The following is a 27,735-nucleotide window of genomic DNA, read 5'->3' on the forward strand; positions in this document are numbered from 1 at the left end:
AACATATTTAAATGCTGAGAAGAGAAGAAGCAAGTGGGGAGTGGAGCTGCAGGAAAGAAAGGAGATGGTCAGTAGAGCAAGGCCTCCCCCAACACCCCCAGAAGTTGGGAGGGAGCTGGGATTCAGAGCCCAGGAAGAAGAACCAGTCTTAGATTGCAAGATGGCCCTTCATTATAATAAGAAAAGATGATCAGAGATGCAAGTAGCATCTTCTTTGTCTGTGGCAGGAAGTTAAGGGGTGTCCTATCATGTGGTTTCAATTTTCTCTGTAAAGTGGAGGCAAAGTTATCTGCTGAAACTGAAGGCTTAGGTGGGTGTGTCAAAGGCAGGTATTTCAGGAGAATGGACAAAGTCTGAAACAGATGAAGTGAGTCTGGGTCCAGGTTTCTTGGGACAGTCCCAGCTTAAGTCTGTTGTCCTGGCCTAATTATTAATCATGCTCCTTTTCACTCTTAGAAAGTATCCTGGTTTATAGGGTAAATTATGTGATTACCCTAAAACAGGAGCAAAATCTTAGAAAAGGAATCACAGTGAAATAGCTAAGCTTTAAGAGTTCAAGGTCACCCTTAGCTTTTCTGGTCAACAAATTGCCCTAAAGATCTGGAGAAAGGTAGTGGGGTTGGCAGGGGAAATGATGACAGATCTGGAACCAAACTGCTTGTTTGGAACCTTCATCTGCAGAATGGGATCCTCACAACACCAGCTTTGTAGGGCAGTTGTGAAAATGAAGTGAGATGATGCCCGTAAAGTACTTAGCATAGAGTGGCACAGAGCCAGGGCTCAAAGAGTGTGAGTTGTGGTTGTTACTGAAGGTTGGTTAAGTGTCGAGATGGTGGGCTTGGGGATTGTGAAGACCTGGGACCCCTTCGTACTTGGCCAGGGTCTGTGGCTATTGAAGAGAATAGGGAGGAAGTCCCTAACAGATGATACATGAATAGGCTGATTTGAGACTCTTCTCTGGCAGCACCAATCAGCCCCTGATCTGAGGACACAGAGGGCTTTGCTGCCGGCAGGTTCAGCCCAGCTCGGTGCTTTCCATGCCACCTGCCTGCTCACCAGATCAGCCCGTTACGTACGCAGAGACACAGCACGCTGGGCTGAGCCTTATTTTATTTTATTTTATTTTTTGGCCATGCGGCAGCTTGTGGGATCTCAGTTTCCCGACCAGGGGTTGAACTCTTGCCCCCTGCAGTGGAAGCGCGGAGCCCTAACCACTGGACCACTGGGGAATTCCCTGAACCCCTTTAAAACACACTGCCTGACGACTCATTCCTTATCTCTTGGGCATCCAAATCCCAGACTGGTTCCTATACCCACACCCTTCCCTCAACCTTCCTTGTAGGTACGATGTGTCTGCCCTTCTTTCCTAAAGTCGACTCCCCGCCACAGGCTCTGCTTACTGTTTTCACAGTGCAGGTTTTGTATCTTCTGCATCAGAATCACACAGAGGGCTGGTTACAATGCTGATTCCTTGGGCTCCACTCCAGACCCAGGGAATCACGACGGGGGCGGGACCTGGTGGTGGCTGTGAATCCACCTGCTTATCCAGGTCCCCAGGGTATTCCGCTGTACGCTAAAGTTTGAGCATGCAATTCGGATAAGACGGTGTTCCTTGCACTGGCTTATCTTCCTACCCGGCTTTCTTCTAATCTCATTTTCCTGATTGGTGTCTTATCTTGCCACGTTGTATGCATTTTGTAAAACCTGTGTGAGTTTAGCCAAGCATACAGTTAGAGAGAATAGAAGACCACCTTCACTTCTGACACCAATTGCAAGTTTCAGGGGTTCCCCCAAACCATCCTCAGTTTCAAAGATTTGCTAAAGGGATTCATAGAACACACTGAAAGCTTTTATTCTCACAGGTTAAAAATCAGCCTAGGGAGGAAGTGCAGAGGCCCAGGAAAAGTACCAAACATGTCCTCTCTCCATGGAATCCTAGGACAGTGTTACGCTCCTGGCATCTCTGTGACAATATACACAGAGAATCTCGCCCAAGCCTTGGTGCTGGCTTTGTTGGGGCTTGATGACATACGGCCCTCATGACTGATCTTTAGCCTCTAGCCTTCCAAAGGTTTCGGGGAGAAATGATACTGCATGGCCCAAAGCCCTCATCATACATCACATTGTTAGACCGTCTGGTGGCCAAGGTCCCCAGGCAAACGAAGACACGCTTATCAGACCTGATATTCCAAAGGTCTAAAGATCACTTCCAGTAGCCAATGGCAAAAGCCAGACCTCTCTTTGGGAAAGTTAATTCTTCACGACACAATGTGTTAAATTCATTTTTCCAGCAAGGGGAGAAGGAAAGAAGGTATAAACCAACCAGTCAAATCGAATCAGTCCAGTGACGACCAGACTCCTGACTACAGTCCCCTATTGACAATAGGTGAGGGACCTCAGCAGGGACTCTAGCCCACAGCCTGAGCCCCTCTGTTGTGCTTCTTGTGGTACCCAGGGTTGGAAGAGGGAGCCAGGCATGCTGCTCTGCCCTGAGTGAGGGGAGGAGAGGCAATGCCCTCTGAGGCCAGGGAAGGCAAGGAGATACTGAGGAGACTGAGGTGGATTCAGACTTGTGCCATCTTCTCACGTTACTAGGGAAGGGATTCCAGGCGGAGTAGGCTAAGATGGGCATGCGTGCAGTAGAAGGGTGGGGGTCCTGGCAGCTTTGCAGAGCTGTTTGGGAAGAATGCTGAGTCAAGGTCATAGTTGGCACTCAGGGTCCGGAGCCTCAGAGCCACTCTCACAAGCCTTCAGCCAGCACCTGGGCAAAGCAGCTGCCATTTCTCCCCTGGTGCTCTGGGGAGTCCTGGGAGTTCAGGTTCCTGAAATACCTCCAGGCTGTGTGGTCGCAGGGTCCCCTCGGCAGAGAGGTATGCAGACCGTGTGACTGCCCACCCCAGCAGCAAGGGGAGAAGGCAATGCAGCCAGCTCTGGGGAGAGGGCATCGGCAGACCCGGGGAGAAATGGGGGCCAAGCTGAAGTTGTGGGGCTTCTTGTGGGTCTCTGGAGCCCATCTGCACCCAGGACTCCAGCTCCAGCCTCTCTGTTCATGTCCCTGTGTGTGCCTCGGTCAGGCTCTCCTCTCTGCTCTCTCTAACACACACTGTATTAGTCAGCTCGGGCTCCCATAACAAAATGCCACAGACTAGGAGGCTTAAAGAACAGAAATGTAATTTCTCACAGTTCTGGGGGTTAGAATTCCAAGATCAGGGTGCCAGCCAGGTAGGTTTCATCCTGAAGCCTCTTCTCTTCACTTGTAAGTGGGTGCCATCTCGATATATCTTCACACGACCTTTTCTTTTTGCACGCCTAGAGAGAGAGAGAGAGAGAGGAGGGAAGGGGGAAGGGGTGGAGGAGGGGAAAGGAAGGGGGATGGGGGAGAGGGAGAGAGAGGAGGCTCTTGGTGTCTCTTCTTACAAAGGCACTTATCACATCATGAGGGCCCCACCCTCATGATCTCATCTAACCCTTATTACCTTCCAGAAACCCCTATCTCCAAATACCACCATATTGGGAGCTAGACCTTCAACTTATGAATTTGGGGTTTTCACAAACATTCAGTCTATAACACACACATTATGGCTTATCCACAGGAGACAAGTTGCCTGTGTCTGAGGCCAAAATCCAAATGGCTCAGACTTAGTGAGATCCCAGGAAAGTGGTTCTCTAAAGGGTCCACAACATCTGTGACTGTAAAAAGAGGACCCATCTAACTGCTTATTTTCATGTGACCTGAGGTTCCTCTCCCTCTACACATCTCCCTCCTCCAAGGTCCCCATGCTCTGTACCCAGCATGGCGGGAGGAACACAGAGGAGTGAGATCTGACCCTGGCCAGCTTGCTGGGGCTCACAGCCCAGTTGGGAGACAAGACCTACCCTCCACGGAGAGTGTCTCAGGCTTGCTTGTCTCTTTGGAGACACTGTTCTCAGCCTCGCAGGCGTGGTTCCCAGCATCCTGCTCTGACATCACTGGGAAGAGGAAGGAGACGGCTCCACCAAGGGGAGTCACGTGGTTCCGCAGGGTGTCCCCACTGAGGTAGAACGAGGATCGGAGGGGAGGAGCTCCACAACTCGGCTGGTGGGTCTCAAGGTGAGCAGAGGACAGGACGCAGGAACCGGGGCAGCACACAGCTGGAAGGGTCAGCGGGACCCCCCAGGCTCCTCCCTTAGGGACCCCTCCCGACATTCCCAGGGGGCCCCACTGCCCACCGCCCAGGCCCCTGGGGAGTGTCTGCCCGTCCTCCCCTTACCCCACACCCTGACCTCCAGCTGAGGACTCTGCTTCTGGACCCAGCCACCCCCAAGGGCCACCTCGCAACAGTAAAGCCCGGAGTCTCCCTCCTCGGCTGCTGGGATGCAGAGTGATGCTAAGGAGGTAGTATCTAGAAGACTATAGATACATATACGTATATAATATATATAAATATATAAGACTATTTATATATATACATAAAACAGCAAAAGAGTGAAAACAACTAAAATGTTTATTAATAAGGGACTGGTTAAATAATTACGGCCCAGCCATATAATGAAATATAATGTAGCCATGAGAAAGAGGTATGTCCATAAATACCAAATGGAGTGAGCCCGAAGATAAAGTGTTAGTGAAAGAAAATTAAAAGCAACATGTGAACCCACGTGTACAGTGCACCTGCACAGTGTATAAAAAGGTATACACGTACATATTCACACATCTATAAGTTTGCGTATGCATATAAGATTTTTAGCATATAGTGCGTAGACTGGGTAACTCGTGGGCTAGGTCTGGGAAAAAACAGTTTTCACAATGCGCTTCTTTGTTCTTTAAAAAATTTTCTAATGTTTTTATGGCATTCATATATTTTTTTAATTAAAAAACTAGATAAAACAAAAGATTCTAACCTTTATTTCCCTTTTTCCATCCTTTCATAAACCCCTCCTACCTGAATTACCTGAGTAGGGATACACTCCCTGCAGCAGAAGATCCTGAGGGGCTGAGTCTCTCATTGCACAAGGAGGATGATCAGGAGGAGGAAAGGAGAGACTCTGGAATCGAGAATCTGGGTGAGGGATTTCCCTGGTGCTCCAGGGGTTAAGAATCTGCCTTCCAATGCAGGGGATGCAAGTACAATCCCTGGTCGGGGAACTAAGATCCCACATGCCGCGGGGCAACTGAGCCCACGCACTCTGGAGCCCACGCACCACAACTAGAGAGCCTACACACCGCAAGGAACGATCCCCTAACAAAGATCCTGTGTGCTGCAACTAAGACCTGATGCGGCCAAATAAATAAATAAATAAATACGAAAACAATTTTTTTAAAAAGGTAAACATTAAAAAAAAAAAAAGAGGGCTTCCCTGGTGGCGCAGTGGTTGGGAGTCTGCCTGCCAATGCAGGGGACACGGGTTCAAGCCCTGGTCTGGGAAGATCCCACATACCGCGGAGCGACTAGGCCCGTGAGCCACAATTGCTGAGCCTGCGCGTCTGATTAAAAAAAAAAAAAGAATCTGGGCAACCGCAGCTTAGGCAGAGCAGGATGAGTAAGTGAGAAGACTGACAGCTGACCATAGGCTTACATTCTTGTTGGTGGCAGAAGACAGGAGAGACACAAAGCAGGGTTGGGCCAGAGTCCTTGGAGTTACAGGCCGAGGTCCCAGGTCATGCTGGAAGACACATAAGGTGAGCAGATACAGTCTTCACTCAGAGACAAAAAGAAGGGATTTTTGCTGGCATCATGCTCTGTCTCTCTAGTTATGGGAAAGATTTGTTCTGTCCTGTATGCTGAGCTCACAGCAAAGCCAGTCACGCATCTTATAGCTCCTGCAGGCAAGGCTAGGACTTCAGTTGGTGGAGAGGCCTGGTGTGAATGGGAGAAAGTGGCTGAGAGAGAAAAGCAGAATGTGCCCAGGCACAGATGTTCGTCACTGGGCACTGGGAAGGAGGGGGTGGGTTCAAGGCCATTTGCAGGAGGGAAGAGACCTTGAGACCTCCCATGCCTTCAGACCTGGCATATGGCTCAGCACAGATGGGCACACAAGCTCCAGCTCAGCACCATGAAGCCAGCCTTACTGACTGATTTAGAGTCAGGGGCTGAAGCAAACTCAGCGGGACGGTTGTCCCCTCAGACAGACATTTCTAGTCTGGGTGGTCAGAAGGGGACGTGAATACAGCCATACACACAGAAACAGCAAGGACATGAAACTAAGGACGCACCAAACTTTCCATCACAGGGCTCTGCAATGGAGAAAAGTGATGGGGGTTAGATTCAACAATAAGGACTTCCTGATGGAAAGAGAGATTCAACATGGGAATGGTGGATACAGGAGGATGAGTGAGCCCCCTTACTCCCTCTTCCTACACACATTTGGGAAGTGCCAGCCCCCACCGCTTCCCCACTCCCAACTGGTCATAGTTCCTGAGAAGCTTCATAGGAACATTTCCGCCCGGCATCTGATCATCATGGCTTTAGGGTGTCCACGGAGCCAGCCCATGGCATACCTCTCCCCACTCCCCATCCTCCCTGCTTCAGGAGGAATGAGGAAAGGAAGCCAGATGGGACTTAAATGACAACTGCCTCATCCTCTAAGAAGCAACAGGCAGGACAAGACTTGGGGTGGGGACTTTAGAAAGGATAACTGACTTTGGTGTCAGTTATGAGGGTAAACGTGGATCTTCATACAGGACACCAGATCTGATGAGGTGGGTCTCAGCACGTGGAAAGGACTCTTCATCTCTTAGGAGCCTGGCTCCAACTTGAAGGAGGTAAATGGACGACTGTAGTCACCTGGATAACAGCTGCTAGGATGGCATCCAAACAGACCAGGACCTAAGAAGGGAGGCAGATAAAGATGCCTAAACTATATCTTACAAGACAGATTCCTGGTACTTTTTTTTTTGTTTCCCTTTTGCTTACCCTAGCCTTTAGTAAATACCTGTCTGAAGGTTTCAGCCCAGCTCAGCCGTGTGTTGAAGAGGAAGCAGAGCTCTCCAAAACCCAGCATGATAGACATTGGGAGTGGTCACCAAGGAGAGCCCCCAAGAGAAGGTGAACCTCAAAAGCCAAAAGAACCTCAGATCTGTGGCCCAGTTGGTCCTCTCACCAGGAAATCCTTGTTCCAGGCCCAACTTCAGAGGTTCTGAGTTTTTGTTACTATCACAGAAGGCAATATTTCCTTGTAAACTGAGCTGTAACTGGCTCTCTCCTCTCATGGGAAGGGGAGCTTCTCCCATTCCAAACCATCGTTTCCCAAGCTGACCCCAGAAAATACTTCATATGACTGTGTGAAAATACAGATTGCTTTTCGTTTTGAAGGATAGAGGATTCACTTATGCTTATTTATCATGAGGCACTACATGAGCCTTGTACATCCTTAAATGCATCTCATCAATGCTGTTGGTATTGTTTCCTTTTAACTTCTATTTGATGGTGTTCAATTTTCCGAGTTTCTGTCTCACTTAGTGTGGCCATGAGTAGAAAACCTTGCAAAACTGGTGTGGGTAGGCAGAAGTTATAATACCGTTTACAAATCAGGAGTAGAAAGCTACCTAGGTGGTAAAGTCTGAGTTGTTTTAGAGAAATCCTTCTCAAGCACAGCTCTCTTAGACGCTCCCCCTGCCACCCCCCCACCACCACACCCCCGCCACTGATTTATTTTTGGTTGTCACTACTTTCCCCCAAGTTCTTCTTTAATATGCAAATACTGCTGGGAAGATAAGAGGAAACTACAGCATATCTCTGCTTAAAAACTGTTCTAATGTGTTTGTAAATGTTTAGGAAAAAAATGTAAATCTCCTTGGGTAAGCAGGATGAGATGAAGCTATGAGCTCATTTTGGTAAATGTGCAAGTTTAAGCATTTAAAGCTAAGAGGTTTAAATCAACCTAAGCTTCCAAGGCCAGGAGTTAAGCGTCAAAGTATGGTAGCCAAAAACATATTTTATTGACTGGAAGAGACTCTCATGGGACTCCTTACCATGAATGATTTAGAGAAAATAACATAAGGCAATTTTTTTCTACTTCAATTTAACTCAACAAAGATCTATTTCATTCTACTATATGTAGGACACTGTGCTAGGTGAAACTGGGGACGCAACATTGCATATAACTGTCCCCTTTCCCAGGCAGTCTACCATGCAGGACAAAATACATATGGAGACACAAAGCAAAGTGTCAGAGTACTGGGTGAGTTCAATGAAGGGAGATAGCCCACCCAGTTGCAGGGCCCAGCAGGCATGGAGAAGGGATTTAGAGGCAGCTATAAGTAAAATAAATTATATGTGAAGGAACTGACATAAACAAAGGCACAGAGATGGGAAATCACAATATATTTTAGGAAATATCAGGTGGTCAGGTCTGGATGAATCATAAGGTAGGAATGGGAAGTTAGTGGAAAATGAAGATGAGAGAGAAGATTAGGACCTCTGAGCAAGACCAAGGCAAAGGAAGTTTAGAGCCGATTTACAATGAGTCTTCTGTTCTTTCCCATTTCTGCTTCTGAGAGCTCATCCTTAACCACCCTCTAGAACCATGATTCCTAGGCACACTTGGGCTTCTGGGGCACAGACATCTCTCCACAATGAGCTGAGTCTTTGGTTCTGCTCTTAGAAAGACTAACCTTCTCATGTGGCTTAGTGTTCTTCCTTTGGCCACTCTTCCCAGCCTCTTCCCATTTGCCATATCCCTAACCTCTCCACCAGCCTTGGTACTGCTCATCCTCTTGGTCTTTCAACCATGGCTGCCTTTGTTCTCTCTTGAAAGTGACTAGTGATAGAATGGTACCCAACCACATTACCCAAGTGCCAGGCCCTCCTTTGATGGGCAACAGAGTCTCCTGAGGATTAAGAGCTAATTGGAGATCTCAGGCCTATTTAATATGTGTACTTCTCACTCTCCAACTCTTCTCATGTCTTTCTCCAACACTGTCTGTGTCCACGTCTCCTGGACCCATCTGATTCTCCTTTTCCTTGTCAGATGGCAGAAGCAGGAATCACAGGAAGGAGGAGCAACACATACACCAAAGGACTAGGGCCTCTTCATGCATGAGAGGGTAACAGAGGTGGGATATTGCTTACCCTCTGTTATGTGCTAAATTGTGTCCACTCTCTCCACCATCCCATTCATAAGTTGAAGTCTTAACCCCTAGTACCTCAGAATGTGACTGTATTTAGAGATAGGATTTTTTTAAAGAGGTGATTAAAGTAAAATGAGGCTGTTACGGTGGGCTCTAATCCAGTCTGACTGGTGTCCTCATAAGAAGAAAAGGTTAGAACCCCAAGGCTGCTCGTCCACAGAGGGACAACCCTGTGAAGAGGCAGCACAAGAGTAGCCATCTGCAAGCCAAGGAGACAGGGCTCAGAGGAAACCAACTCTGCTGGAACCTTGGGAACCTTGATCTTGGACTTCCAGCCTCCAGAATTGTGAGAAAATAAATTTCTGTTGTTTAAGCCATGTAGTCTGTGGTATTTTGTTATGGCAGCCCTAACAAACTCATAGACCCTCCCAAGGCCATGTTGGAATGGATGGACTGGAGAGAAGTTTTTGATATTATCAGTGTCTACCAAATCCATGGCATCCTTCAGAAGAAATCACTTCTGTCTTGATATACCACCAAAATTCGCCATGCCTTGAGTTTTATGATCCTGATACCCTGGCCACAACTGACTGGACCAAGGATCAAGAACTGGCAAGACACGTGGGTTTATGGGAGAGCTCCTTATCATAGAGTGCTAAGTTTCTCAATTAGATTCTCTCTGGGGAGTTTTGAATACAAAACAGTAAAAGACCAGGGAAGGCAGAGGTAATAGAAACAGAAGTAGAAGAAGGAAAGACAGAAGAGAGAGAGAAGCTGAGTAAGGAGAACAGCTATATCTAGAGCAGACATTGGCTTCTGAGGGGACAATCAGAGCTGCTGTCGAGTAATTCCCCCTCTTCTGTGAGACCTGACTGTGAGACTGTTGAGACAGTTTCCTTACTTGTCCTTGTAGCCTTAAAATAAATCACTGTCACTCAAGCTCTTTAAGCTTGAGCCTCTCTTTTTCCATCAATCTGAAAGGACCTACCTACTACTATAGTGTGTTTGTTTGCTAGGGCTGCTGTAACAAAGTGCCACAAATTGAGTGGCTTATATAATCAGAACTTCTTGTCTCACACTGCTGGAGGCTGGAAGTCCAAGATCAAGGTGTCGGCAGGGTTGGTTCCTTCTGAGGGCTATGAGGGAAGGATCTATTCCAGGTCCCTCTCCTTGGCTTGTAGATGGCGTTCTTCTTCCTGTGTCTTCCCTTTGTACACGTCTGTGTCCAAATTTCCTTTTCTTCTAAGGATATCAGTCATGTTGTATTAGGACCCACCCTAATGACCTCATTTTAATGTAATTGCCTCTTAAAAGATTCTATCCCAAATATGGTCACATTCTGAGATACTGGGGGTTAAGAGGTCAACATACGTATGGGGGTTGGGGGGAGTGTGCACAGTTCAGCTGGTAACAAGTAGGTTTTTTTTTAAAATTAATTAATTTATTTATTTATTTATTTTTGGCTGCGTTGGGTCTTCATTGCTGTGTGTGGGCTTTCTCTGGTTGTTGCGAGCGGGGGCTACTCTTCATTGAGGTGTGCGGGCTTCTCATTGTGGTGGCTTCTCTTGTTGCGGAGCAGAGGCTCTAGGCACACGGGCTTCATTAGTTGTGTCACGTGGGCTTCAGTAGTTGTGGCTCACAGGCTCTAGAGCCCAGGCTCAGTAGTTGTGGCACACAGGCTTAGTTGCTCCATGGCATGTGGGATCTTCCCGGACCAGGGCTCGAACCCGTGTCCACTGCATTGGCAGGTGGATTCTTAACCACTGCGCCACCAGGGAAGCCCGACAGGTAGGTTTTTAATGTTTTAATTTTTTAAAACTTTTTTCCAGCTTTATTGAGATATAATTGACAAATAAAACTGTAATATATTAAAGTGTACAATGTGATGATTTGATATATTTATACATTGTGAAATGATTCCCACAATCAAATTAATTAACACATCTATCACCTCGTAACTTTTTCTGTAAGAATGTTTAAGATCTAATTCTAGCAAACTTCAAGTATACAATACAGTTATTAGTTAATTTTTTTTTAAAAAGTAAACTAATATCTTTCAGTAGTAAGTTCTGAGGATCTAGTGGACAGCATGGTGGCTATAGCTAATAACAAGTAGGTTTTTATCTAAAACCAAGGCATTTCCAGCAGGCCTCCTCCCAGCCAGTCAGCTTTCCTCCATTGACTTTCCCCCAAATAAGCAGCCATTCTGGGGTGATGGCCCTGCTCAGCAACCAGGCTGTCCCTGAGGCCTGATGTTAATGCTTTTCCAGAAAGGAATACTGATGTTCCTACCTACCTCCAACCCACAAGCACAAACTAAATAAAGTATGATAGATCAGTGTATCCTGATATAAAAAGATCTCAAAGACAATTTTAAGTGAACAAACAAGTTGGAAAACAATCTGTTCAGCATAAGCACATTCACGCTTAAGAACAAACCTATATATTTTGTATATGTATATAAAATAACATAAGTGCACAGAGAATAAACCAGGCGATACGGAAACAGAGGAGAAGAGCATGAACATCTCAGTCAGGCTGTAATGGAAGGAGAAAGTTGAGGGGAGGTAACAAGCTTGAAAGATTTTTTTTTAAATAATGGAGTAGCCCTGAGGACACTGGTAAACAGAAGGAAGAATGGGAAATGCTGAATAATTGATAGGACAAGACCCTCGAGTAGATGGAAAAGAATGGAATTAAAAGCAGAAGCTGACAAGCAGTGCAAAAGAGAAAGAAAAGAAAAACAGAAACTGGGCATGCAGAAAAGTCCTGAGGACAAAGAAAGAAAACTGGAAACATTCTGGTAAAATGTTTAGTCTTAGTGCTTAGTGCTTAGTCTCAGCACAATAGAAAGTGAGATAGCTCAGTGTTATAGGCTGAATTATGTCCCCCCAAATCCATATGTTGAAGTCCTAACCCCCAGTGCTTCAGAATGTGACTATATTTGAACATACGGTCTTTAAAGGAGGTGATTAAGTTGAAATGAGGTCATTAGGCTGGGCCCTAATCCAATGAGACTGGTGTTCTTATAAGAGGAGATGAGGACACAGACACACAAGGAGGAAAGACCATGTGAGGACACAGTGAGAAGGCAGCTATCCACAAGCCAAAGAGAGAGGCCTCTGAAGAAACCCACCCACCAACACCTTGATCTTGGACTTCTACCCTTCAGAACTTGAGAAAATACATTTCTGTTCTTTAAGCCCCCATTCTGTGGTATTTGTTATGGCAGCTCAAGTTGACTAATACATCTACCAAGGCTGTGGTGTGCTCAAGAAAAAGAGGAAGATTTCAAACGCCAACTGGAAAAGGAGAGGGGGCAGCAAGCACACACACAGGAGAGAACAGCCTAAGCCCTTCCAGGAAGCTGGCAGAAAACAGCCTACCCAGACCAGGGGTGCTAAAGAGGTCAACCCCTCTTTCACATTTTTTTTCCATTCCCCCAAAACTGCCTTAATTCAGACTGGGCTGCCGCAGTCATCTCTGTGCTGGGGAAAGTACACTCAGATCTGCTGCTAGGAGCCTGGTTGGCTGGTAGCCTCCAGCTGCTGCACCTCTGGGTGCATCAGGTGTTCACACTGCCCCACCCCCAGGCAGCTCCCAGCTAGTGATGAGCACAGCAGGGTGCCAGACACAGGCCATTTGTGCCTGACGTGGGACATTGCTATTGGACACCCCACTGACCTGGCTGAGATTTTCTCAGAGCTGCACTGTGGTCTGAGGCTCCTCTTACTCAACCCTCTCCCCTTCCCCCCACCCCCTTTCACAGGTGTCACACCTGCATTATGTCTGATGGCTCTCCTCACCTACTCCTGCTCCCTCCTCTTTATCCATCACTGGTGTGGTGTTTCCCCCAGTGACTCTCTTGCATGTCGACTTTTGTCTTGGTCTCTACTTCTCTTAAAGAATCTCACTGCCTCTGGTCTCCTTTCCCTCCATCCATCCTCCACACTGCTAGAGTCCTCCTTCTTTTGAAATTCAACTCTTGTCACACTCCCTGCTTTCCAAGATGCCTGGTCACTTACAAGATGAAATTAAAAGACTTAAGTCTCTCCATATTCAGCCTGTGCTCGACTTTCCATTCTCATACCCCCCCACCCCAAATGCCCCTCCTGACAGCCATATGGAACTACCTGCACTTTTCTAAACTTCAGTGTCATTTCACATCAAGGACTTTGGCCATATAATTCCTTTCTCCTGGAACATTCTTTTCCATTCCCAGCACACGACCACTACCACCACACAAACACACACACACACATACACACACACACCCCACCTAGTGATCTTTGAATTCCTATGAAGACCCACTTCAAATGTCCTGGACACAGTCAAGCAAAGGAAATCGTGCCTCTCCCTGTGCTATTTTTATACCCAACACTAATATCTCTTATGGCATTTATCAAACTGTCCTGCAGTTCCTTGTATCTTAGGGAAAACTTTAAGGTAGGAGTAAAGTTATCTCTGTATCCTCAACACCAGCACAATACCTAACACACAGCAGGTGCCCAAACTTTGTGTAATGTTAAGTATATCTATATGTGTACATACAGACACACACACACAATATTAAATATAACACATGAAAGCAAATGTCTTGGTCAGTCATCAGCACTCTGGCCAGGCTCCTCTCTTATCGACTTACCCTCCCACCCAGGGTCTGCCTCCCTTTGCCATCACAGGGTCTGTGATTCTTCATCTCTTGAATGGAGAGAGGTACATATGAGTGTTGGAGGAGCCATGGACTGAAGTATCACAATCACTGAATATGTGCTGGGAGTCAGAAATGGAGAGGGAAAATTTCCCTTTCCCAGGGAAGGAGTCCTCAGGTTGCCAAGAAACGAGAGATCAGATCTTCCCAAGGAGAGGTTTTCTGGCCACTTTTTCTTTTTTTGCATAAGTTCATTCGAGTCTATTTCTATTACTTGAAAATAAAGGACTTTAATGAATTCACTTGAAAGACATTGCTGGGAAGGTAATGACTTACTTGAGAGGTTGAGTTTGGGTGGAAAGTCAGTGTTGGCTAGTGGAGCAGGGTGGTGGATGCTGGCAGGGCAGGGGTAGGGTGGTGAGGCTAGATGAGCTTTTAGGTCCCTTGTAAGAAGATAGAGGTGCCTCCTCTGGTTAGTGATTCTGGTCAGTCTCCTCTCTCCGCTCCCCCAAGATGAGAAGCAAAAGGCAGGAAGAAGGCTCCTCACAAGTCACCAGTTCCCTCAAGGAAGAGACACATGGAAGTCCCAGCAGGGTTATTCACAGCGGCAAGCGACCAGGACGCCAGGAGAAGCATGGCCACACTTGTCCCAGCAGCAGCCAGTGCTTCAGATTTGATGGAGCAAAGGAGAGGGTCTCTAGGAGCAGGGTGAGCTGACTACACAGACCATGAGAAGAGGAAGTAGAAGAAGTGTGGTCTCAGGGCAGCGTTTTCCTTACATGATTATGAAAACAAAGTCCACTCCGTGTGGGCTGAACAGTGTTCCCCCAAGATGCCCACACCCTAATCCTGGAACCTGTGAGTGTTACATTACATGGCAAAAGAAACTTTGCAGATGTGATTAAATTAAGAATCTTGAGATGGGGAGGTTATCCTGGGATTACTGGGAGGGCCTGAGGTAATCACTAGGGTCCTTATGAAAGGGACTCAGTAGAAGTCAGCGTCAGAAGAAGGCCAGGTGATGATGGATGTAGAGGGAAGCAGATCAGAGACAGAAGATGCTATATCACCAGCTTTTTAAAGATGCAGGAAGGGGGCCACAAACCAAGGGATACATCCGTATTCCTTAGTAGATAGCAACTACTTTGTAGTACCACTATGAGGATTAAATGATTTAATACATGTGATGGTAGTTGTGCAATAAATGCTTGCTATTATAAATATCCTTGGATCTCTTAGAGCTGCACTGTCCAATATGGTAGCCACAAGCCACATGTGACAACTGAGCACACAAAATGCGGCTGGTCTGAACTGAGGTATGCCACAAGTGTAAAATATACCCAAATTTCAAAGACGTAGTACAAAAAAAAAAGAATGCAAAATAATTCAATAATTATGATATTGATTACAGGTTGAAATGATAATATTTTGGGTATAGTGGATACATAAAATATATTATCCAAATTAATTTCACCCGTTTCCCTTTCCCTGTATGTTACCTTTATATCAAAGTGGCTATTAGAAACTTTAAATTTCTGTGTGTGGTTCGTATTATGTTTCCACCAGACAGAGCGCTCTGAGTTTCTGAACCTTGCTGAATAGAACACACAAAAGCAAGCCCTGAGCATTCAGGGAAAGCAGTAGGACACACTGACTTCTTTACAAATGCCGCTGGCACTCATCTGCTTCCTCTTTTTTGTACCTTTATGATGCTGTCCAAGAGACATTCCTGGGAGCACCCTTAATTCTTGACTGCCAGGTCCAGCTAAACCAAGAGAGTTAAGTTCAATTAGCCTCAGACACAGTGTGGGTCCCTGCCCCAGGGCAGAAGGAGGTAGTTGTCACTTTCTCTTTGAGACATCCAGTGTGCTCAGAGCACCATCCTCCCACGTGGCTTAGCAGGAGCCTGTTCCCTCCATACCATACACTATTTTTTAATCCCTGCGATCTGCTCCAAAATGTTTACCCAACAGTCTGCCCCCATTCTTGAAATTCCACAATTTGGGTGACTCTTTTGAATAGAAAATTTAACTCTGTCCAGAAACGGTGCACGGGTCTTACGACTGTTAAACCTCTGCAACCATCAGGGATTCAGCTTGCTTTCCTTTCTTCACCCTCACCCCAAGAGTGACCCTAGACCAGAAAAAGGCCTCCCAGCTTCCTTCTCCAGTTGTCCCTAAAGACATACACACAGCTGGGACTTCCCTGGTGGCGCAGTGGATAAGACTCCGAGCTCACCATGCAGGGGGCCTAGGTTTGATCCCTGGTGAGGGAACTAGATCCCACTTGCATGCCACAACTAAGGAGCCCGCGAGCCACAGCTAAGGAGCCCACATGCTGCAACTAAGACCCAGTGCAACCAAATTAATTAATTAATTACTTTTTTTAAAAAAAAGACATACACACAGCTGACCCCCATCTTAAAGGCTCTACTGCCAATCATTACACTGATACTGACGGCAAAGGATGGCAAAAATAACAAAGCTTGGCAAGCTGCAAGGCCTCCAGAATCTTCCTCAAGTCCCACAGCTAGTCCCTGGATGATGGGGACTCAAGTGGACTCCAGTCCCTGCCCTCATTCCTGAGGGTGGAGCTCACCACCCCATGCCTAAGGAGCACGTGGGCTCCTTTCCCCGAGAAGCCCCTTCCCCACTTTGTGGGCCTGAAGAGGCAGCAGGAGCAGACTCAGGGCCAAGTGGGCAGTGTGTACCTAAGAGGCCTTTAGACTGGGTGATGTGCACTTCACAGGCTCTCTGCCCGTACCTCTGGATAGTCTTCACAATCCTTATCAAATAGAATTACCAGAGGGACTTCCCTGGTGAGCCAGTGGTTAAGAATCCACCTTTCAATGTGGGGGACATGGGTTCGATCCCTGGTTGGGGAACTAAGATCCCACATGCCGGGGCTTCCCTGGTGGTGCAGTGGTTAAGAATCCACCTGCAAATGCAGGGGACACGAGTTCGAGCCCTGGTCCGGGAAGATCCCACATGCTGCGGAGCAACTAAGCCCATGCACCACAACTACTGAGCCTGCACTCTAGAGCCCGGAAGCCACAACTACTGAAACCCACGCGCCTAGAGTCTGTGCTCTGCAACAAGACCACCACAATGAGAAGCCCACACACCGCAACGAAGAGTAGCCTCCGCCACAACTAGAGAAAGCCTGCGCACAGCAACAAAGACCCAATGCAGCCAAAAATAAATAAATAGAATAAATTAATTAAAAAAAAAAAAGATCCCACATGCCGTGGAGCAACTAAACCCATGCACCATAACTACTGAGCCCACGCTTTCTGGATCCCACATGCCACAACTAATGAGCTCACGCGCTAGAACTATTGAGCCCTCCCGCCGCAACAGAGAGCCTGTGCACTGCAACGAAAGATCCCACATGCCGCCATGAAGATCCGGGTGCCGCAACTAAGACCCTATGCAGCCAAATTAATTAATTAATTAATTAATTAATTTTAAAAAATTACCGTATATCTAGCAATTCTATTTTTGGGTATATACCCAAAAGAATTGAAAGCAGGGACTCAGACAGATATTTGTTCACCCATGTTCAAAGCATGTGAATTGTGGCATTATTCACAATAGCCAAAAGGTAAAAGAAACCCAAAGGTAAAAGAAACCCACCAATGATGAATAGAGAAGCAAAACGTGGTATTTACATACAATGAAATATTAGTCAATCTTTAAAAAGGAAGGATATTCTGACACCTGCCACAACATGAATGAACCTTGAGGACATTATGCTTAGTGAAAAAAGCCAGTTATAAAAGGACAATCATTGTATGATTCCACTTATATGGCTAGAGTAGTCAGTTTCTGAGACAGAAAATAGATTACAGGTTTCCAGGGCACAAGGGAGGGGGTAATGGATACTTCTTGTTTAATGGGTACAGAGCTTTAATTTGGGAAGATGAAAAAGTTCTGGAGATGGCTGCCAACAATGTGAATGCACTTAATGTCCCTGAACTGTATACTTAAAAATGATTAAATTCGTAAATTTTATGTTATAGATATTTTACCACAATCTAAAAACAATACCTCCAACTAAGAGAAAAAATAATCTGTATTTCTACAACATCTCTAACCAGAGCCAGATTATGATCAAATATGCCTCCAAATCTCCTCACCTTCCCTAGCAGAGGACCCTCTACCAGAGAATACCCCCAGGCCCCTCTCAGCTCCTCCAGGCACTGTGCCCAAGGGTGGGCTTCACTTAGATGTTTCTCTGTCTCTTATTGGAACTTATGGGCTGCCTGGGAACACATATTCTCATGAATCCAAAGGGGAAGTCTGAAGCTTGGGGCAGGAAGTTTGGGTCTGGGCATGTTTGCAAGCACATTTGGCTACATACCTGACAGCACAGACTTTGTTAGTTATAAAGCTGATATTTTTATCTCCATCTTCTAACTGCTGATACTCTGACTTGGTTGGTTCAGAACTCAAGCAGGGAAGAGAGAGGTATTACTCACTGACCACCTAAAATCCCAGCACTGTCAGTATTAGACAGGAGGCCAAGGCCAGGATTTTCTACTGGACCTAGGTTTCAGCAGTCTTAGCTAGGGAAAGTATATGCTGGTTAACAAGCTATTGTGTGTAGGTTCCAAATCTACCCTTTCATATTTGTTTTGTGATGCTGAGTGCCTTCCAAATTTTGTTTCTCCTTTGCTGGCTTGCAGCTGTTAGGTTCGGCCAGGAGGGATGCTAGAGAGAGACTGGAAGGCAGGAGTAGGGAAGATACTCTTCCTATTGGCTTGCACCTCCTGGCAGGTGGGCCCAGCAACGGCCCTTCACCCGAGCAGCAAGTCAACCTGGTACAGCTTCTTTCCACACTCCCAGGACAAGCCTCGTGACTCCACCTCAGAGGTACCAGCACGAGCCAGACAGCACCCCCTCCTCAGAGGTCTGAGCCAGCTCTGCTGCCTCCTTGAAAAACAGAGGTGGGACTTTACTCTGAGGTTAAGGCTCAGCAGTGTGGGCCTCTCCTCCAAGGTCATAGGTCCTGGTAACACTGACCTCACCCCTCATCCCCCAGCCATAGAGGTAGATGCTTCCTGCACTTATTTTCTTTCTTACCTCACTATTCCTTTTTTAAAAAATTTTTTAGTCCTCTAGTAACTATTTGACCAATTTCCTACATTAAATATTTTCTGTTAGAATACCTAGCATGGCTGCTGTTTTCCTGACTGGGCCCTGATTATTTTGGGGGGTTAAGGTCTGTGGCAGGTAGACCCTTAGGATGATCCTTATGACCCCTGTCCCCTGGTGTCCAGGTTCTGCATAATCTCCTCCCCTTGAGTGTGGGCAGGACTTGTGATTTGCTTCCAACCCATAGAACATGGCAAAGTGAAGGAATTTTGCAGAGGTAATTAAGGTCCTCAAACTGTTTACTTTGAGTAAATAAAAAGTGAGATCATCTGAGATGGGCCTGACCTAATCAGGTGAAAGCCCCTAAGAGAGGACTAGGCCTTCTCTGAGGTCAGAAAGACACTCCTTGCTGACTTGATAAAGTAAGAGCTGTCTTAAAGAGGCCCACATGGCAAAGAACTCAGAACAGGGCCCTCAGTCCTATGACCACAAGGTAATGAAATTTGCCAACAAGTGGAATGAGCTCAGAAGCAGATTGTCCCCCGGTTGAGCCTCCAGATGAAAACACAGCCCAGTTGAAACCTTGACTGCAATCTTGGGAGACCCTGAGCAGAAGACTCTGCTAAACCACTCCTGGACTCCTGACCCACAGAAACTGTGAGCTAATATATATGTGTGTGTTCTTAAGCTGCTCATGTGGCGATCTCTTATGTGGCCATAGAAAACTAATACCATGTCTTCAGACTTTGTATGCGGCAAATCAAACATAGTGTTAAAATTACCCATGAAAATCCTTTAGGAAAGCTGACACTCACAGCTAGATTCTTTTCTTCTACATTGGAATTTATGATACCAGTTGAAGTAGGTGGCTTTCATTTAGGGACCATGTGGTTCCAAAATATATGTGTTTTTTAAACATGAGAATCACACTCAGCATACTAAGATACTCACACAAGAAAACTGAGATTTATGAAAATGAAAGCCAATTTGTGTCTCCCTCTCACCCTCATTCTGTGGTACATATTCATTGAATTTGAAATAGCAGGTGGAAATTCTTTTACTAAGTAAAGTATTCTCTTGCTCAGTATATAGTTGGACTTACTTAACTTCAACGAGTATATAATGTAATTCTTCTTTATTTGAGTTTTTGTGTTTGCATTTTTAAATTAATAAGACATTTGTGTTAAATTTTGGAGAAGCTTCTTTTATAATTTAAGACCCCTAGTTTAGCCAAGACTCTACTGAGTCTGCCAATAATCCATTAATAAGAGAAATGAAAACACTCTCTCAGGAGGTAGCTGCAGCAGAACAAGAAATACTTCTTTCGGTCCTCTGTGTAAGATGGCCACATAAGGACTGAGGACACCCTCTACCTCTACCCAGTCCAGAAATAATGATAGCGAAAAGTGAAAAACAGCACGTCTGTCACAAAAACAATCTGTATCTTGGAACTAGGCAAAAGAGATTTTTTAAAGTGTTCTTTCAGTTCAGTGCTGAGCTTGGTTTCTATTGATTAGGTTATTTTACAATACTTAAGAAGTTAACTTGTAGTTTTTGTCCACTAAAAAATGTGAATAACTGGGGCTTCCCTGGTGGCGCAGTGGTTGAGAATCTGCCTGCCAATGCAGGGGACACGGGTTCGAGCCCTGGTCTGGGAGGATCCCACGTGCCGCAGAGCAGCTGGGCCCGTGAGTCACAATTACTGAGCCTGCGCATCTGGAGCCTGTGCTCCGCAACAGGAGAGGCCGCAATAGTGAGAGGCCCACGCACCGCGATGAAGAGGGGCCCCCACTTGCCGCAACTAGAGAAAGCCCTTGCACAGAAACGAAGACCCAACACAGCCATAAATAAATTAATTAATTTTTAAAAATGTGAATAATTTATTGTCAAATAGAACAGATAACCCCAAAGGTTACAGTTTATTGCCCTATAACACTTTAAAACATTTTGTGTCTAAATCTAACCCAGCAATCTTAACCTAACATTTCTTTATTAAATTGTCTATCTATACATCTGCATATTCAGTTTCTCAAATGCTCTTTGAACCAGTTTTGACGTCTTACTGGTTCCCACATTAATTCATGAGATAGTTGAATAAAATTTTTGACATGATTCATTTCATATATGCATGAGAGTTAGGCTTTTATCATTTTGAAAATTATACTTTGACCGGGGTCCAAAGAAGAGTCCCAACCACACTCCAGAAACTTCAATGCATTTACACTAGATGAAGTTCAGTGGGACTAGACTGAAGAAAAACTTCAGGGTGATTTTTCCCCTCTCTTTCCTGAAGAAGAGAACTTCCATCATCACCTAGTTCTGTAACAACAGAAGGGAAGAGCTTGAGACACTCCCAGTTTGAGAGGCAAAGGCTGGAGACAAGGGCAGGCCCTGACACAGTCTGGAAAAGGGTCAGAGGGAATACTTCTGAGCTCTGTAGCATAGTAACTTCCTGAGAAGCCAGGCTTAAAAGCCCAGGCATAAACAGCTACTGCAAACAAAAAGCAGCAGCAGCAATGAAGAGCCTTGTTACAAAGCAACATGAATCCCGTCTGGTTTCCACGTAGCACCACCATCAACAAGGCTGTGTAGGGACTGGTCTGGGCCAATCCCTATAGTCAAAATAGCAAGTATTTTTAAAATATTAGCAAACACTTAAACTGAAAATAGATTTCCATCTTTGCCAAGCATGAGGTTTTTTTCTCACACCAACCAAATCGCTGATTCTCTAATGCTAGCTGGGTGCCCCACGATTCAATTCTGACACTAAGTACACAGAGCCCATGCAGACTCCTCAGGTTTCAGGCCTCAGTCCCAGAAACACCAGCCTCAAGACTGGGGTCTGTCCAACACGTCTGTCCAACTTGACTACAAAGTCAGGGGTTCCCACAACCCACCCCCATTCCCACCAGGTTCCATGATTGGCTAGAACAACTCACAGAACTCAGGAAAATTCTACATTTATTATTACAGTTTATTATGTTAAATTAATCAAAGAAGGAGGCCATCAGACTGAGATGGCTCTATTGTCATGGCAGCCTATGTAAACAAACCAAAATCAAAGCCTGGAAATGCCTTCAGGTTATGAAATCAAAGCTTAAGGACAACCGATCACAAACAGCCAGTCAGGCTTTAAGCTACAGCCAATCAAATAATTTCCTTTCTTTGGCACCTTCTCTAAGTCACTCCCTGAGCTTGTACAGGCAGAAAACCCCTGACCTCTTCCAGTTTGGCATTGCCCCATTCCAATGGATTTTTTGCTCAAACTCTTAAAAATTATAAAATGTTTCAGTTTATCTTTTATCTTTATAAAGCACACAAATGAACAGTCAGATGAGGGGATACGTGGGATGAGTCCAGAAGATTCCCGAGTACAGGAGCCTCTGTCCCAGTGGATTTGGAATGTGCCACCTTCTGCGGTTGTGTTTGCCAACTGGGCAGCTCCCTGCACCATGTCACTAAGGGTTTTTACGGAGGTTTTATTATATAGACATGATTGATTAATCACTGGCCATTGGTAATTAACTCAACTTTAACCCTTCTCCCCTCCCAGGAGGTTGGGTGGAAGAGGGTGAGAGGGGGCAGAGTGGGGCTGAAAGTTCCAAGTGTTTAATCCTGCCTTGTTCTTTCTGGCACCAACCCCCATCCTGAAGCTATCTAGGGGCTGGCCAAGAGTCACATTATTAGCATGAACTTAGTTGAAAGGGGCTCCTTATGATTATGGGAAGATGCTCCTATCACCTCTATCACTTGGGAAATTCCATGGGTTTTAGGTCTCTGCCAGGAATCAGGGACAAAGATCAAATAGTTTTTTCTTATTATACCTCAGTAAGGGATCCAGATAAATTCATCAGAAAGTCAAACAGATTAGTTGTGACACGATATATCTAAATAGGTTATATTTCCCTTTGAAGTGACAAAGATTCTTATATTTGATCCAACCATATATTGTCCACAAGAGGCACATCCAAAACAAAGTGACTCGGCATGTTTAAAAATAAAAAGATGGGGCTTCCCTGGTGGCGCAGTGGTTGAGAATCTGCCTGCCAGTGCAGGGGACACGGGTTCGAGCCCTGGTCTGGGAAGATCCCACATGCCCTGGAGCGACTGGGCCCGTGAGCCACAACTACTGAGCCTGCGCGTCTGGAGCCTGTGCCCCGCGGCGGGAGGGGCCGCTGTGGTGAGAGGCCCGCGCACCGCGATGAAGAGCGGTCCCCGCACCGCGATGAAGAGTGGCCCCCGCTTGCCGCAACTAGAGAAAGCCCTCGCACGAACCGAAGACCCAACACAGCCAAAAATAAATAAATAAATAAATAAATAAATAAATAAATAAATAAAGTAGCTATAAAAAAAAAAGAATACATAAAAAAAATAAAAAGATGGGAAAAGATATATTTAGAAAAGGAAAATTATAGTCCTAAACTATTACACAAAATAAAAAATAATTAATGAAAACCAAGATCTGCAATGAAGATATGCTTGTCATAAACCTTTAGTTTCTGAATGATAAGAGGAAAATGACTGAAAAACAATTGCTATGGAGACTTTGTCAGTTCTTAACTGATCAAGTAAACAAACATAAAGATGTAGAACCTCTGACAAAACTCATTGCTGAGATACATTTAGCAAATATGAAAAAAATTAAAAAGAATACACTCTCTTTTTCAGTGTCTATGGAATATTTTAAAAAATGGATTGTGTGCTGGAGAGGGTGTGGAGAAAAGGGAACCCTCCTGCACTGCTTGTGGGAATGTAAACTGATACAGCCACTATGGAGAACAGTATGGAGGTTCCTTAAAAAACTAAAACTAGAACTACCATATGACCCAGCAATCCCACTACTGGGCATATACCCTGAGAAAACCATAATTCAAAAAGATACATGTACCACAATGTTCATTGCAGCACTATTTACAATAGCCAGGACATGGAAGCAACCTAAGTGTCCATCAACAGATGAATGGATAAAGAAGATGTGGCACATATATACAATGGAATATGACTCAGCCATAAAAAGGAATGAAATTGAGTTATTTGTAATGAGGTGGATGGACCTAGTGTCTGTCATACAGAGTGAAGTAAGTCAGAAAGAGAAAAACAAATACCGTATGCTAATGCACATGTATGGAATCTAAAAAAAAAAAAACCAGAACTGATGAATCTAGTGGCAGGGCAGAAATAAAGATGCAAATGTAGAGAATGGACTTGAGGACACAGCAGGGGAAGGGGAAGCCGGTACGAAGTGAGAGAGTAGCACTGACATATATACACTATCAAATGTAAAATGGATGGCTAGTGGGAAGCTGCTGCATAGCACAGGGAGATCAGCTCGGTGCTTTGTGACGACCTAGAGGGGTGGGATAGGGAGGGTGGGAGGGAGGCTCAAGAGGGAGGGGATATGGGGATATATGTATACATATAGCTGATTCACTTTGTTGTACAGCAGAAACTAACACAACATTGTAAAGCAATCATACTCTAGTAAAGATATAAAAAAAAAATGGATGTGTATTAAACCACCAAAAAACTCTAACAAAATTCCAAACCCAGAAATTACACATGGCTGTATCCTTTACCACATACAATAAAACTAGAAATTGGAAAAATCTGTAACCAAAAAAATGTCTGACTACTTGGTATGAAAAAACTCTTCAAAATAATCCATGGATCAAAGAGGAAACCTAAACCACAATTTAAAGAACGCTTCAAAAATAATGATAATGACAATACCACATATTAACACCAAAAGGAGAAAGCCAAATGTGTAATCAGAGGCTACTTCAAAGTAGCCAATACAAATAGTAATTAACATTTGTTGAGCACTTACTACGTGACAGACACTGCACTAAGCACTTTTACATGTAGTTTCTCAATTATTCCTCATAACCAATCTGAAATGCTTTTATTAATATTATCAAATAAGAAAGTAAAAATATATGAAGTAAGCACATAATGCAAGAAGTTGAAAAGAAGAACATTAAAGTTTAAAAAACAGAAGAAATAGGGAATTCCCTGGCTCTCCAATGGTTAGGACTCCATGCTTTCACCGCCGAGGGCACAGGTTCAATCCCTGGTTGGGGAACTAAGATCCCATAAGCTGCGTGGCGCAGCTAAAAATAAATAAATAAAAAATAAAATAAAATAAGATAAAAAAACAGAAGCAATAAATTAATAAAGCCAAAAGATGAAATTAATTAGAAACCTATGAAAGAACAGAATTAATAAATAAGCCCCGGAGGGTGTACATAGCAGAAGCTGTTGTGCCTGTCCCAACGCCCAGGGAATCATCACTTTTGTGTCTTCCAAAGGAATTCCAGTGTCAGTATCTGCATCCCTTTGTATGACAGCTTTTCCTAAGACTGTGGGAGGCCTTTCTGCTTGTGCCCAAGACGGGCTTAAGTGCCAGGGAATGAACACGCTGACACTCACAACCCACCCCATTTCTACACACAGTAACCCTCGACCACTAACTGTCAGGAGCTGTGTGTGTAAATACCTCCACGCCACCACACCTCTGGTGGGAGCTCTCTGAGGCATGCCTTTACTCCCGAGTTCCCCAGGATCACGTTCCCGTCCCCACAGCAGTGCCTGGCTGAACGACTCATCCTTTATTGGCCGACTTCCTTCCCCTGGGTCACCTCCCCGCTCCCCTCTAGTGTTTTCTTGCATCAACCAAATAAACCAAATAAACTACTTGAACTCAAATCCTTCTCAAAGGGAAGCCTAAACTGTACGTTGAATAAATATCCAAGACAAAGTCTTGTACCCATAGAGGGAGAAAAAATTACACCCAATTAAAAATGATATTTTATAGCCACAGATCAAAACTAAATATTATAACCACACATATAGAGACTAAATTTTTTTAAAAATCTATATAAAACTTCATGCCAACTTATTTTGAAAATCTTAATGAAATGGTAAATTTATGGGAAAATAGAAATTATCAAAATTGACTCAAGAGAATGTAGAAGGTCTGAAAAGACTAACAAACATGGAACAAATTGGAAATCATTGCCAAAGAATCCATCCTCCAAATGTGGTAGGTCTAGGTGTAATCTTTTAATATGATAAAAAACATATATTTCAAACCAACAGCCAGTTGTTCATGCTAACAAAAAAATCTACAATATTAATAGTAGATGAAATAGATTCCAAGTCAAAAATCTGACTAAAATAGCACCAAAAAGAGAAAATTACAGACTAACTTGACTTATGAATATAGATGCAAAAATCCTGAATAAAATATTAGCCAATTAAATGCAGCAGTGTGTTAAAAGAATAATGCACTGTGATCAAGTAGGTTTATTTTTATAAGACTACAAGGACTAAAATTAGAATATCTATTAATATGTTATTACCCATAAGGGGAAAAATAAAAAGATTAACTCAATACAGTAAAAACATCATTTTCTGATATTAAAAGAGAAAAACCTAAATAGACTGGAGATGAAAATGTATTTATTTAATAGAAGAGGGAATATCCATTTCAAACCACTAGGCAATATTGTTATTTAAAGGCAAAACTTTAGAGACTTTCCCAATAAAGTAAGGAGTAAGATAATGATAGTTGTTATTGTCATTGTTATATGACTTTGTTGCAACTCTATGCAATAGGACAGAAAAAAGACATAAATGTATAGCTATCAGAAAGAGAGAAGTCTTTGTTGCAGTTCACATAGTTGCCTACCTGTAAAACCCAAGAATATTGTGAAAATAAAGACCACCCAAATGAAAACAAATTGGAGGCTATTTATTCAGAGCTTGGTATTCAGAGGGGAGTCAGTCACATTCACTTGGGTTTGGTGGAACTCAAATGCAAGCAGGAAAGCTTTACAGTGAAAAAAAAAAAACGGGAGAGGGGAGGTTTCAAGTATGCTCAGATAGGAGGTTGTTGGCATGGGGACATTGAAGCCAGGCTAACTAGATTCATCCTATGTGATTGATTTGGGGAGCATATTTGACTTTCTCTGGTTGGTCCTGAGCTGGAATTGTAGCCGAAATTCAGCCTCTGTACGCTGGTACCAAACTGAACCTTGGAGACAGAGTTTTGGTGAAGTAGAAAAGAATAGCTTTATTGTTTGCCAGGCAAAGGGGGTCACAGTGGGCTAATTAATGCCCTCAAAACTGACCTGGAGCGGGTAGTGAGGAGTTTTATAGTAATGGTTCAAAGAGGAGAGCATGATCAGCTCGTGGACATTCTTCTGATTGGTTGGTGGTGAGGTAATTGGGAGTCAGCATCATCAACCTTCTGGTTCCAACCGGTCTGGGGTCTACCTGCTAGTGGGCAGCAGACAGTAAACTTCTTCCAGCTGGTGGGGGTTTCAGTATCTGCAAAACAGCTCAAAGGTATTGTTATGTATCTCCCTTGAGGGGAACCAGGACCCTGCCCCAAGGCTGCACGATTGTTTCTTGTCTGCTCCTCCCTTGTCTCTGCATCCCCTCCCTTCCCTGATTAGCAACTGTTTGAACCTGCCCTTTGAAACTCAGAGAAGGTCATGGAGGCTGAATGAAGTCTATTTCCTACAAAAAAGAAACAGGGACACAGAAAGGCTTTTGTGCCAAGGAGCCCCACAGGGTCCTGCTCAGTTACAGAATCAGGAGCAAAAATTTGGGGAAATGGCCACCATTGACCAAGTCCTGACTTTTCTGGTCTGACTGCTGCAGAGGGTCTGGTTTGACTTTCCAGGTTGGTTGCTACAAAGGTTATGGGTCAGAGTGTTATGGTTATCTATGGTCTGACCATTTTCCATTTGTATATATTTTTTCTTTTCTTTCCTTTTTGTTTGGCTGCTTCGGGTCTTCGTTGCTGAACGTGGGCTTTCTCTAGTTGCAGCAGGCGGGGGCTACTCCTCATTGTGGTGCGCGGGCTTCTCATTGCGGTGGCTTCTCTTGTTGTGGAGCACAGGAGCTAGGTGCGTGGGCTTCAGTAGTTGCAG

General features: G+C 44.7%; 1 protein-coding gene across 1 annotated transcript in view; it reads right to left on the reverse strand.

The window, feature by feature from the left end:
- Window positions 1-27,118, reverse strand: part of SLAMF9 (SLAM family member 9) — a 40,437-nt gene extending 13,319 nt beyond the window's left edge. The window contains 7 exon segments of the mRNA XM_057556477.1: window positions 3,182-3,309; window positions 3,877-4,131; window positions 4,251-4,390; window positions 4,932-5,025; window positions 5,557-5,643; window positions 6,765-6,806; window positions 26,929-27,118. The gene's annotated coding sequence lies outside the window, so the exon portion shown is untranslated.
- Between the last annotated feature and the right edge of the window lie 617 nt (window positions 27,119-27,735).

This window comes from Balaenoptera acutorostrata, chromosome 1 (genome assembly GCF_949987535.1).
Source record: "Balaenoptera acutorostrata chromosome 1, mBalAcu1.1, whole genome shotgun sequence".
NCBI classification, from domain to species: Eukaryota; Metazoa; Chordata; class Mammalia; order Artiodactyla; family Balaenopteridae; genus Balaenoptera; species Balaenoptera acutorostrata.